Raw genomic sequence first — 13244 nt, 5'->3', positions numbered from 1 at the left:
CCTGCTGATCGCTCTCCACTTCACAGATGTTAATGACCTTTTTAATGGTCTTGATGTCCCACTATTCAGACTGTCTTTTCTTCGGCAATTCTGCTCTCTGTCAGCCATTCCTGGTAACATCTCTTTTCTATTTCACAGCCCTACAGACTGGTTTCTAGCTCTAGCTAAAAACCTTAACTCCGGTGTGGTAATACAGGTGTAGAAATAACTGACAGTGAAGTATTGGCGGCACTGTCAAGACACTCAAGAAGGCTAGATTTTGTTTTATGAATCCAAATAAGAGATGCACGTTTAACTATAATGACTACAGTACTAATGATACAATGTCCTTGGCCTATTTTTGCCACCTCTGTTGTGTGGTTTTGTTTTGTTTTTTAACTTTATAATTTCTGTAGCAAATTACTGCACACTCCAATACTTACATTTGTTTTTGCTTTGATCTTAAACTGAATAATATAGCGCTAGCCTCCTACCGTATTAGAAAAACTCTTAGTTTCTCCTTAACTGAAGGAAAAAAAAAATGTGTACGAGTTTTGTATGATAATGCCACACCATCTTCACCCTCCTTTTCAAAATCCTAGATCTTCCCATGGCGGGAGGATAAGGCATTTCAAGCACCTAAGGCTCAGAGCATGACAGACTGGGGAGGCTGGCTGGCAGCTTTCTTCAGATATTTTTTTTTTTTTTTTTTTTGTCTCTTACAATTATTAACATTTGTTCACAGCTTAGAAAAGTAGCAAAGCAGTGATGCGGGCTTCAAGAAATTCTAAGTTCCAGATCATTTGGGCAACAGTTAATCCTTCTGGTAACATCAATGGATGTTACCAGAAGGCAGATTTTGATGCCAAGAGTCAATTTATTTGCCTCCATTGACCTAGCTATCCATTTGGCCCCCACCATAGTGGTGCCTGAGTATCCCTCAATCTGTGTGTCCATATTCTTCTGTCAATCTGGTCCTCATCCACTTCTCCCATGCTACGTCTTTAATTCTGCACCCCCCCCCCTTCTGGATTTTGCAATATCCTATCAAGACTTCCACTGCATTTCTAAAATTGTCCTTTCCTTTTTCCTGTGGAAAGCTGGGTTGAGCATTTCTTTTCTTGGTCACTGAAATTTTATTTTCTCTACCTAATACATTGTAACTCAGTTAATTGATTCCTCTACCTTTTCAAAAATATATTTCAGTTTTCTTCATCCCCCAAGTGCTTGATCTGTGCCAATGCAATTCATCATACTTCAGCATGTTGCTAAAACTTGCTTCTTTCAGTTGACCTCCTCACAATGTGCAGTTGCAGCCAAAACGCAATGTTGACCTGCATGTGGACTGGGCTGGAGAATTAGAAGGACAATATTATAAAGTAACTTTATAAATCAGTGATACATTCTAGGTGAGACAGCAGTATTGAACTTTCCATCTCAAAAACTAGATATTGCAGAATTGGAGGGAGGATCCAGAAAATGGGGGAAAAAAATATTAGGGATCTGGAAAAACTATGCTATAAGGAGACAAAGAATGGGATTGTTTACTTTAGACTGAAGATGACACTCAATAAAAATATTTGCAATATTGAATAGACCAGAAAAGGTGAATTGGAAACTTCTGTTCTCCCTGTCTTATAACACAAGGACAAGGGGACATTTAATGACTTTCAAATGGAGCTAGAATATTACCCCTATTTGTATCAGGCTAAAAATTCTATTTTAGGTAGATTTCTAATTTATGGCTGTTATTTTTATGGACTCTGTTACTATGTTGTGGACTTTACACTACAAATAACCACAAATGGTTCTGCCCCCATGAGTTTTGTAGTTCTGAGGGTTGTAGCGGTGGCGGTCCACGTAAGATGCAAGAGGCAAGATTTGTTTGGTAATATCTTTTATTGGATTGATGGTTAGGAACTTAGCACAAAAAAAAGATTGTAGGAGAATCAAATAAATGCTGCAACTAGTGCACAGTCAAGAACATTTTCTGAGAAAACAGAGAGCACTGGGAGATCAGAAAGACTGTAAGTCTAGTCTCATGTATTTCTGCAAGGATGCATAAAAACGTGTTTTAAAACGTTTCTACTGCTTGACATCACTCCTTGTACATATATGCTCATTGAACATGCTAACCTAAGGAGTTTAACAGGAATATTCCACAGTATATTTACATGCTTTACTTAATTACTGCAGATTACAGTAGAAGTTTGACTGAAATTCTCAGGGAATTACATTTTGAATGCGCAACTCTTGATCAGAAAAACCTAGGGGGAAAAACAGATGAACCCAGTAATATTTAGTAATTGCAGCTTACTTGTCAGTTCAGTAAGGGCAGGCGCTGTAAGATGTACTATTTTACATAACGTATTTAAACCTGAAGGAGACATTTGTAGGGTCCTATCATATCAACAAGGATGAGCCAGTAATTAGTTCACTTGTCCTTAAGTAACTAGAAATGGATACTGTAAAAATGGGAACATGATGATGTATTTCAGTCCCTGTATAATTATCATATCTTCTCTACCAAGCTAAATTCTGACTCTCAAGTATTTGCCCCTCAGAGGGTGCATTTACATGTGCAAATATTCTGGGTTGCCCGGGCAGGGCCCTCCTCTGGGGAGGAGCTGAAGCTGCTGGCAGCTGGTGGTGTCATGGCCAGCCTGCCCTCGTGGGTGGGGCTGAAGCTATGGAGCTGACAGGGCAGGCACTGGCCCAGGTTCTCAGAGCTCCTGGACAATGACGGGGTGGGGAGCATGGCAGGATGGGCTCCTGTGGCTGAGGGGCCCTCCTCTGGTGATGCGTCACCGCGGGTACCAAGCTGCAGTAGAGGCTTGGGCTGGCTGCCCATGCTAGAGTATACGGCACAGTTGTGGCCAGCATCCCGGGGTGCAAGGATGTCATCCAGCTGCCACATAAAGGGCATGGACTTGCACCAGCGGTTGTGGTCAGTGACCATGACCAACTGCGGCCACAAGTTTTTGGACTTTGTGGCACTGGCGTACTGACTGGTCATGTCCGCACTTCTGCATGTGGCCTGATGGCCTCTTGTAGATCTGTGCATTGGAGCATCTACTCCACGCAAACTGACTGAGGACTCAGCTTCACCCCACAGTGCCACAAGGTCCACAGTCTCCTCCTAGGACCAGTTTGGACCCCAGGAGGTGGTGTGTGGTGTCAGAGAGGAGGCCAATGTGGCTCCTGCAATGGCTCACTGGGCCTCCTTGTAGCAGGCCTGGTGCTGGTGGGCCCGGCCAGGTGCGTGCAGGGGCAGAGAATGGGACAGGCAGTCTTGTGGGTATGCAGTGCCAGGCACCAGCTGCAGCATTCAGTCAGGCTGTTACAGTTAGCCTGGAGCCACCTGGAGTGGGACCAGTGGCCACAGGCTGGCTGCAGGTGGCCCGGGGTCCCTGCAGCACCCAGTGCAGCTGGATGGCATGGGCCTGGCAGCTGCACAGCAATGCAGTGCCAGAGAGTAGCACCAGGACAGGCTGTTGCAGCTGCTCTTGGGCCAGTCCTGTGGGATGTGGTAGCCAGCAGTGTGCACAGGCTGTCTGTCTGCAAGTGCCCCAGTGTCCCCACAGGCTCTTCAGTGTCTTGGGCTGGGGCAGGCATAGAGCTGGCCCAGCACTGGGGCAGGGGAAGCTCCCAGCCCTGGGGCCCTGGGGTTAGCCTGAGGCTGGCCCCCTCATGGTGGGGCTGACCGGGAACAAATTTGCTCCCAGTTAGCATCTACACATGCTACTGAGCAGTAACTAATCATGAGTAAATTTTCTACCTGTATTTACAGGTAGCAAATGTACTTGCAATTAGGGCAAATTACTGTGCAGTAAGCATCTGCATGTGTAAACAGTGTTTACTGCACTGAAATTTATGCTAATCTCAAGTAAAGCATCTTGTGCAGACACACCCAGACTGCAACAACCTCTGGCCTAAATACCTTAGAAAATGAAGTCCTTTGGTGAATCAAGGTTATATTAGGAGAGAGACCAAAATTTCTGATACAACCCTCATTGGTGGTGGAAAGGAAATAGGATTCAATAGTCAAATGGGATTCCAGATCGTCATTAGGCAAATCACCCCTATAAACAACTAAGACCCATATAACCAACACATCGGATTTCTTATGACAGCAAGTAAGACTTTAAAATACTCTAGGACTTGTTTGGTCAGTACTGAAACTCGATTTTCTTTTAACATGCTTAGCTGCTATTCCGTAACGTAAGATTGAGGAAGGTTTCATAAAAATCCCACATCCTTTTCCATATAAATTGGAAGGTCCTCTGGGCAGGGACCAAGCATACTTACTGATTTGTCAAGAACTGGGAGCACACATGGCCCTTTATAAATTATAAATAATAAACTTTGTAGAAGAGAAACCGTGATATAAAAAAGAATGAGAGAGTAAAATATAAATGCTGGGTTCAGGGTTACTTACCAGAAGCTTTAATTCATAATTTATGATTTAGCTTTATCATTTGAACTCCTAAAGGAATGACTGTTTTGAAATTAGTAAAAGAAATTGAAAAGTACAATACAGACCTTTTAAGACTTGGAACAAGCTAAGTGCTCTTAGGAAAAAAATGTCAAAACTAACAAATCAAAGAGCAGTTTGTAAACTGGTGCGAAGTTCATGTACCCTGTCTTCCTGCATAATCGATTGGCTTCAAAGGTCTCGACAAGCTTGTGGGCACAAAGTACCCTTCCTCAGGTTACCTGAAAGCTTGTCTCAGTCTCTCCCAACTATGCAGTTGATCCAATAAAAAGTTTCACCCACAAAAGTCCTTGCCTCATGAACATTTCCTGGACCATCATAGCCACAATGTAATTCCAACAACCACAAGAAAGAGGGGAAAAAAATTAAAATTTTCCCGAAAATGAAATGGAAAAAAAATGTGGTAGAAACACAGCTGATCAAAAATATTGAGTTGTGATTTTTTTTTCCAATTAGAGCTTTCATTGCTATTTTACATTTTCACTTCCCAAAAAAAGAGCGTGGGGAATTTTGAATAAATGCTTGTGATAAACCTCATCCTCCAGGAAATGAGATGCATGTGAAAATGTCATTAATGGATCAATTTTGAAATCCAAATACGGGGATTTTCAATTATTGACTCTTTGTTTTTAAGATAGGATTGCTCGTTCTCAAAAATGAAATTTTGAATAGTAAATTAAGGTAAATTTTAATTTTTTTTTTATATATAATCTTGAAAATGAGACCAATGATCCTATCTCTTATTTCCATCACTCAAAGAAATCGGGAAGAGTTGCTATGAAATGAGACAGATTTTGAAACTTTTAAGATGAAATGCAAAACCATTTACTTTGAGGTTTTCAGATTTTGCTGTAAATATTTAGTGTGATTTAAAGACCTGATCCTGCAAACATTTCCCAAATAAGGGACTTACGGCTGTTATTAGTAACATCAAAGCTCTTGTCCTCTTGCTCCTGAAGGTAAGCATTACTTTAGGTAGTAATGACTCATAGAATCGGGGCTGAAGGCTGTACTGAGCAAGTCAAGGCATCCAAATTATTTTTCATTATTATAAAGATTAGATTCTGATTTCCAATCTAGGGGTAGCTCCAGGATGCATTGACCTTCAGAGATACCTTTCTAATAGTCTTTTGTGTGTCACTCCAATGTCTTTGCTCTGCATTTTAGAAAAGTAATCCAGTATCCCTACTAGTATATGAATATAATTCTGGCATCTCCGTTGATAACATCTAATCTGTCTATTTTAGTTATCTCAAGTGATTTCCGCATGCATGCCTTTATTCATCGGATACTGCACTGAGAAGCAATTCTTAGCAGCGCACATTTTATATTCTGCCACATCCAACTGGCACTTCATGTACATATCTTCAAAGTCTGGTGACACGATGTACTCTATGGATAGAGGAATGTCATCTCTGGAAGAAGGTATATTTGAAAGAATGGAGACGGGGGGGGGAAAAAATGGAAGGAACATAAAGAGAATGATTGGCACCAAAAGTAATTATATTTCTGAGACAAGATTTGGGCATGTTGTTGGTAGGCGAATCTACTTTATTAAATCCCATCACAAGGCATGCCACCTGCATCTCCCCAACTCTTTGATGCTCATAAACTAATCCTTAGTGAAGACGCTTCATAGCTTCAAATATTATGTAAGACAATAGGCTGTCATTTTATTTGCCATTGAAGTTCTACTGCCGCTTTTAAAGCACCAGCGCTCTGAATACAGCTTACAGACATTTTGTATCATGCTGGATGTTTTCTTACATACTACCTCGCACCTAGGCTATATGGCAAATGAGGAGCTGCTTTCTTCCTTGCAAAGTATATCCAGGGCATAGGTTTGCTAAGCAATTGACAATCCTGACACTGAAATAATTTGTACCATCACTAAAAGTTTGTCAACAACTAGTGTGAGAGGTTGCAGAAGTCAAGTCCCGTGAAGTGCAGCATGGCAGGGACCAATGATGGATGGTAAAGCAATTTTCTGACTACAGAAGAAATCAGGTAGGGATTGGGTGGATAAGGGTGTGAGTCTGGATACGTGGTAGAGGTGATATCTTTTATTAGACCAACAAGATTTTTTGTGAAACAAAATTCTTTAATTGCAAGCTGTCACACACACACACACACACACACACACACACACACACCCTTCATCGGGCATCAGAGAAAAGATTGTCACATTTCTCCTGGGTAGAAATGAAAGTTCATATTTCATAGGATTTCACAGAAAAATCAATAGATGGAAAACTCCTCTGGGCAACAGTTCTTAGCTGGGAAGGTGCCTCTCAGCTCTCTTAGGAGGCTCTGTGATGATGCAAATTAACTTGAACAAAGGCAGGAGCAGTATCTCAGGTTTCAGGTGGTCAAAGTTGTATTTTGGCAGGATGATGCAAATTACCTTGAACAAAGGCAAGAGCAGTATCTCAGGTTTCAGGTGGTCAAAGTATAACCCAAGTACAACTTTGACCACCTGAAACCCGAGATACTGCTCCTGCCTTTATTCAAGGTAATTTGCATCATAGCAGAGCCTCACAAGACAGCTGAGAGGCACCTTCCCAGCTAAGACCTGCCTGCCCAGAGGACTATTCCATCTACTGACTCTGCTGTGAAATCCTATGAAATCTGAACTTTCATTTTTACCCCGGAGACCTTTTACAATCTTTTCTCTGATGCCTGAAGGGTGTTTGTGCCTGAAAGCTTGCATTTTAAAGAGACTTTTGCAAAAATCTTGTTCGTCTAATAAAAGACATCACCTCTACCAGGAGCTCTGATTGCTTTTTCCTCTAAACCAATACAGCTACAACATGGATATCTGGGTCTGGGTACTGCATCCCGTTAGAAGAGCAGCCTTCTAGAGAAGTCAGGAATTTTTTGTCATGGAGCTTCCTGCATTCTGGATTAAGAAGTTTTTGGGTTTTTTTAATTGCTTTTGCTGTTGCTGTCCTGGGACATACTGAGGGAATCTCAACTTCCACTTAAGTTGAGCATGCTCATCTCTGCAGAGAGCAGGCGAACTGGAGCATGGCTGAACTGACACAACACCATATAAGTAGCCACACTGCAACCCAAACTAGATGTCCAGTTTTGCTTGCATGGCAGTTTAGTAGAGGTGTTTATACCTGTAGTATGTGAATACACCATTCAAATGTGAACTTTGGTACTAAAGCTCATTTTTAGTGAAAGCTGAAGCCACTTGCTCTTGTTTTTCCAGTTTTAGGTGGATTAAACTAATATTCTTCTCCCTTTAATTTGGGACCTGAAAGAGTCCTGCACACTTCCCCAGACTGCTTTAAAATGTGGGGATTTTTCCTGAAGCAAAATGGGAACTGCTTTTGCATGTAAAGGAGAAGTGTTTGTTAAGTAACTTGGAGGGATGCAGTCTTTAAGACAAAAACGGTCAAGTACGCGGAGTAGAGATAGCTAGAAGGATGAATGTCTGTAATGGAAAGATCTTGTCTCCACCATATGCTTAAATTCAAGAATAAAAAAAGTGCCAGTCATGTTTTTTCAAGCAGTTTGCTAATAGAAGTCAGAGCATACCTCTTCAGTGACAAATACTCCCCTATTTGAACTCAGAATTCAAAAATACACTAGGAGCCATCTGGCAATTATGAGCAATGGGAGATAAGAGAAGAGTTCAACCATGAAAGCCAAAAAAGATCACTAAAGATGAACAACAGCAAAAAAGCAAGATCATGTAACAGCAACACAAGACAACCCAGATCTAATGTAAACATAACTGAACACAGTTAATTTAGATAAGTGGCTCAGCATTAAACAAGATCATCAAAGATGCAAAGTGTATGGACAAATAAGCAAATTATAGTGAGTTTAAGAGGAACATGAAAGCTTACCATGGAACATGTACATGTGCACTTTAATGTTCATTAGCCTATTTTAATGCGCATTAAAACATTCCACAAAACCCATGCTCTTTATCTAATGCACATTAAAATAGGCTAATGCACCTTTTTTTAGTACCTCGTAATGGTGGTACTAAATTTAAAGCACATTAACTACACTTTCTGTGTGTCTGCTGTTCCTTTCTAGTAAATGTGAATCAAACTGCAATACTTTTGTTCTACAGCGTTAGTTCCATAGTAAATCCTGGTTCTTACTAAATCCTCTGAAATTTGTTTGTTCAACCCCACTTGCAGTTTTTATCAGTAGAAAACCACTGGCAGCAGGTGTAGTTCTCTGTGCCAGTCACGGTGCAGAATGTTACTGAGGCACTCTTAAAAATATCTCTCTAGTGATTTAGGCATGTAAGTTTAAGCCTTTCTCCAAAATGGACTCAATGGGTGCTTCTATACAAGGCATTTTAAGGTGCATTAGCCAAAATTTAAGGTGCATCAGAGCATGCATCTGTGCTTAATGCACTTTAAAAATGGTGATTTGGGGCTAATCACGCCAAAATTTGATACCTGCAAATGCATTTGCAGGTATCAAATGTAGGTGTAAATAGCTAAAGCACATTAATACTGTGTGTATGGAATGACTTGGGACTAATTTTAGCATTAATGAGCTTCGATGCCTGCCTAGACCCGCATAATGTACATTAAGCTTGTGGGGGCCAAGGGGGATCCGGGAAAGGGTCGGCTGGGTTGTGGCCACAAACCCGGCACGTACAGATGGGTACTTTCAACCGCTGGAGTAGAATTGGGCACAAACGCGTACTGGTTCAAACAAAGATGGCTTTACTTACACTGTCGAGATGTACACCATAGGAAGAAAGTTAACTTCAAACTTCAGTTACAGTTTAACCGAGGAGCTCTGATAAGACGAGAGATCTTTCTAAACACGAGCATGCAGGACACGGGGGTACGTCGGGGTCGGTCGGCAACGGGGAGTCAGCGGCTGATCAGTCCGCCACGTTCACTCCGAGATGGGCGCGGAGTTCTCCAACTTGGGCGGAAACTGCTCCAACCTTTTATACGGCTAGCAAGCCAATTGCTAGTCGCCACGTAGGAATAATTTAGAACCGGCCAATAATAATGTGGGAATTTGCATATGAGTGGCGGGGGCCTTTCCATGCCGGGGTTCTCCACCGTGCCGAGAAATTCCCTTGTACAAAATCTCACTGTGCCTTGTGCTAGAAAGTTCCACTGTGCCAAGGCACTCAACCACTAAGCTTTGCTCTGACAAAGCTAATGCACATTAAATTTAGGCGCACTTAAATGTACTTGTAGACACACCCAATGTCTCAAATCACTTAGATACATTTAACGAGCATTGTTACAGTAAACAACTTTACTCTGCCGCTCCCAAAAAACTTAGAAGACACAGTCGTTCAGTGTCACAAACATAATTTAAATGACTTCAGTTAACATTTTTCTCAACCCTGAGATAAAGGAGGGCAGGAGAACACATTGGAATTCCCAACCTGGAGCACAGCAGAGTTCTGTCTAGTCGAGTATCTTGTTTCTGACAATCCTGTACTAGACGCTTCATGGAGAAGAACCAGGAACTTCATAACACATATTTATGAGAGCTTCTATTTCATAGGGAAGCTTGCTTCTTAATTATCTCAGTTGGAGAAGATGGCCTCCTGCCCGGGGGGGGTTTCTAGACCTGGATATCAAAGCCAGAAGACACCATTATGGCAAAGTCTGCTACTCACAGACCCTAGAACTTTACCTAGTAGTTTTTGCATTGAGTCCATAGCTACTTAATAATGAGAATTTCTGTTCAAAGCTGGGAGCTCATCAGTTGAAAATGGCAAAGAGGAGAAGGCATGAAGTGTATTAGTTAATTAAAGGCTGTCTAAGAGCCAAGAGTGTGATGTGGTTATGAAAAAGATGAATACAAGCCCAGAAAGATAAATACAAGCCTAGACATGTATAAGCCTAGAACGTTTCAGTTGATATGAATCCAGTAAATACAGGGTGGGGGAGGTTAATTGATTGATTAATTAATATCATTAATTAATACAGTGCAATGTATTGGTGATATGTCATCTGGAATACTGTGTACATTTCAAGGGATGTTATTGCCATTTCTAAATACACCACAGATGTAAGCACCAGGGAGGAAAAAGACTTATTTAAGCCAAAGGTCATTGCTGGTTCCTAAAAAAACATAGACTAGAGCTAGCAAATTGCCTGTCAAGAATGGTGGGGGTGAGTGGAAATGGAAGTCCACTTCCTGCCCCCTTCCCCCTGCTGCTTCAGAGCTGGGCCCGCTGCCCCCTGCCCCCGCCCTCCCCCTTGGAACTTTGGGACTGGGTCTGCTCCCCCCTCCAACCCCCTGCTGCTTCAGGACTGGGCCTACTTCCTCCCTTCCCCCCTGCCACTTTTGGAGCTAGGACCAGGGCCAGGACTGTGCCCATTTCCCCCCCCCCCGCCTACTTCGGGTCCGGGGCTTCACCTCCCCGCTCCATTCACTCTGTTGCTGGCGCCATCTCCAGGTAGCAGGGCCAGGGGGGGCAGGGGCGAGGCCAGTGCTGCTGACCTCCATCCCCACTGTCATGTTGGTGCTCCACTGTACTGCCACCATCTCTTGTCCAGACTGCTCTTGAAGCACTCTGATTGGTTGTTTCAGACAACCAATCAGGGCGCAAATAAAGCATTATGGACAGACAGACTAAGACTTATAATATTAGAATTTAGAAAGGTTTTTAATAGAACTGTTCAGAAACTTTCCAGCAGTATGTTGCTGGATATGCAGATTCACTAAAACCAAAACTCTTAGTAGAAATGTACTAGTTTCAATTAATCTTTTGTCAAGGGAATTTTCTCATTTCTGGGATGAAATTTCTCAAGGTAAAAAAGACAGAGACCTACTAACAGCTCCAACCCAGAAAACCCAATAGTTCAATGGTTGGGCCACTCAACTGTGATATGGGCGATTGAGTTTTAAGTCTCTTGTCTGAATCAGATAGAAGTCAAACATGGGTCTCCTGCAAGACAGATGAGTGGTCTAATCCCTAAGCCATCGGGTATTCTGGTGTGGTGTTTCCCTGCTTTTCACTGGCAATGTTCCTAACAAAGGCACATTTAACTGCTTGGTAGAATGTACTAGTTTTGATGGGAAAAGCAAATATCTTTTGACAAAAACTTCCTGCTAGCACTGGAGCTGTTAACAAAGACTAAACAGGTACAAGAAAAAAACATCTAAAAGTTCATGTGGTGCCTGAGTAGGACTAGCTAGCAGAAGGAGTGGGTTGGTCAGGTAAACATGAGAATTGTCATGGTGGGTGTGCAACTTTTATTGAAGACTCTAACCTAGAGCAGGGGGAATTGGTCACTGGAGAGGCCTTGTCAGTAATGTCTCTGTTGTAGTGCTAAATGATTTATCTGGAGCCCTAATGTTCTTGCCACACACAGAAAGAGAAACACATGACTGTTAACTCTAGCTGTCCTTCTCATAATGAATTTGCCCTGTATCAGTGTCCGTGGTGACATTACAGTATGAGAAGACACAACAGAAACTGCCATCCTTTGCTAAACCTGGTGTTATTCCTTGTCAGTCATACGGCAGACTATTCAAGACACGAGCATGATATATAAACTCATTTTACTCATGCTTTTCCCTTCATGCTAGATACTTAAGTCACTGTTTATAACTGCCTTTCTCTTCTGAATGCTGGATTGCTGGAAATGCGGCAGTGAGGTTGTTGCCGGGGCACCCCAGGCTACTGCTCTTAAATGCTGTGTTGCTACATTGCTGGCATACCTTCATTTCCTTACCAGTAAAATAGGAATAATATTTATACTTACATGGTTAGGTATTGCAAAGCTTAATAGTGTAGACTTCACTTCAGTAGGATTTCTTGTGCTCAAAATTAGGCATGCACTTATTTACCTCCCTTAATAAAGGCTGCCTCACCCTTGAGAGCCTCAGATGGAAGTCCTGTGCTATGTGTAAAGGCTCAGGATTATCATTCTGATTTCTCCATGACCTGTTACTGGTTAGCAGTATCATATCACTGAGGTGAACAGCTAGGAATTGCCCACAGATGCCTTGTGAAGCAAGTGTTAGCAAGCTAATAAGCTACCATGTACCCAGTACGTTCCACATATCTTTCTGTATGCAAAAACCTGTGGGGATAAGGACCCATGCCATGCTGCACATGCATATCTTCTTAATATTATGCAAATTATTGTATCTATAGAAATACCACTTGGCAAATGCAGTCTTGCGAAAAAATTAAAACAGAATGAAAGAAAATTACCTTCAAGCTGCTTGGTATGTTGTTCATTTATCCTTGTACTGGAAAGGAGTTTGAACTAAGCAGAGTCGCAGAGAAGCTTGAGGCATCAGCAAAACTTCTTTATGATACCAAGTAAAAGTTCCAACTGTTCATGAGTTATAAACCCCAGGTCTGAACCAAATGAATGAGCAGTGGCAATCATCCCTCTTAACAAGGTTGCGGTGTCTAATCCTGAATTCTGTTATCTTCTGGAGGTCCAAATCTCTTAAGTCATTGAGAATTTTGCTAATGACTCTACTAGGAACATCACCAAGCCTCTGGAGTCTAATTTGGAAACTTATTAGCTTTTGGAGTGTCATTAATAACAAGTTCAGCCTAGTTGCAGCATGTTACAGAATTAAAACTCTTTGCTTGTATTTGTCCCCTGCTGCAGATATAGAACTACACAGAGATAGGACCATTGCTCATCCTGCATAAAAATCACATTGTGTTTCCAAGTGCACGCGTGAGAGAGAATCATTTCAATTAGCCACGAGAACTAGGCTAAGCAAGCAGTTAAACCCTGCTGGTGTCCCGCTAACTCTTGTCTTTAGGAAGGGCAGATAGTGTTTT

General features: G+C 42.0%; 1 long non-coding RNA gene across 1 annotated transcript in view; it reads left to right on the top strand.

Annotated features, from left to right (window-relative positions):
* The window catches only part of LOC102386311, a 50167-nt gene that overhangs the window by 11057 nt on the left and 25866 nt on the right, over positions 1-13244 (top strand). The gene's annotated exons all lie outside the window — the stretch shown is intronic.

This window comes from Alligator sinensis, unplaced genomic scaffold (assembly GCF_000455745.1).
Source record: "Alligator sinensis unplaced genomic scaffold, ASM45574v1 scaffold301_2, whole genome shotgun sequence".
NCBI lineage: Eukaryota > Metazoa > Chordata > Crocodylia > Alligatoridae > Alligator > Alligator sinensis.
Note: the sequence above shows the minus strand (reverse complement) of the source record. Positions and strands in the feature narration are given on the sequence as shown.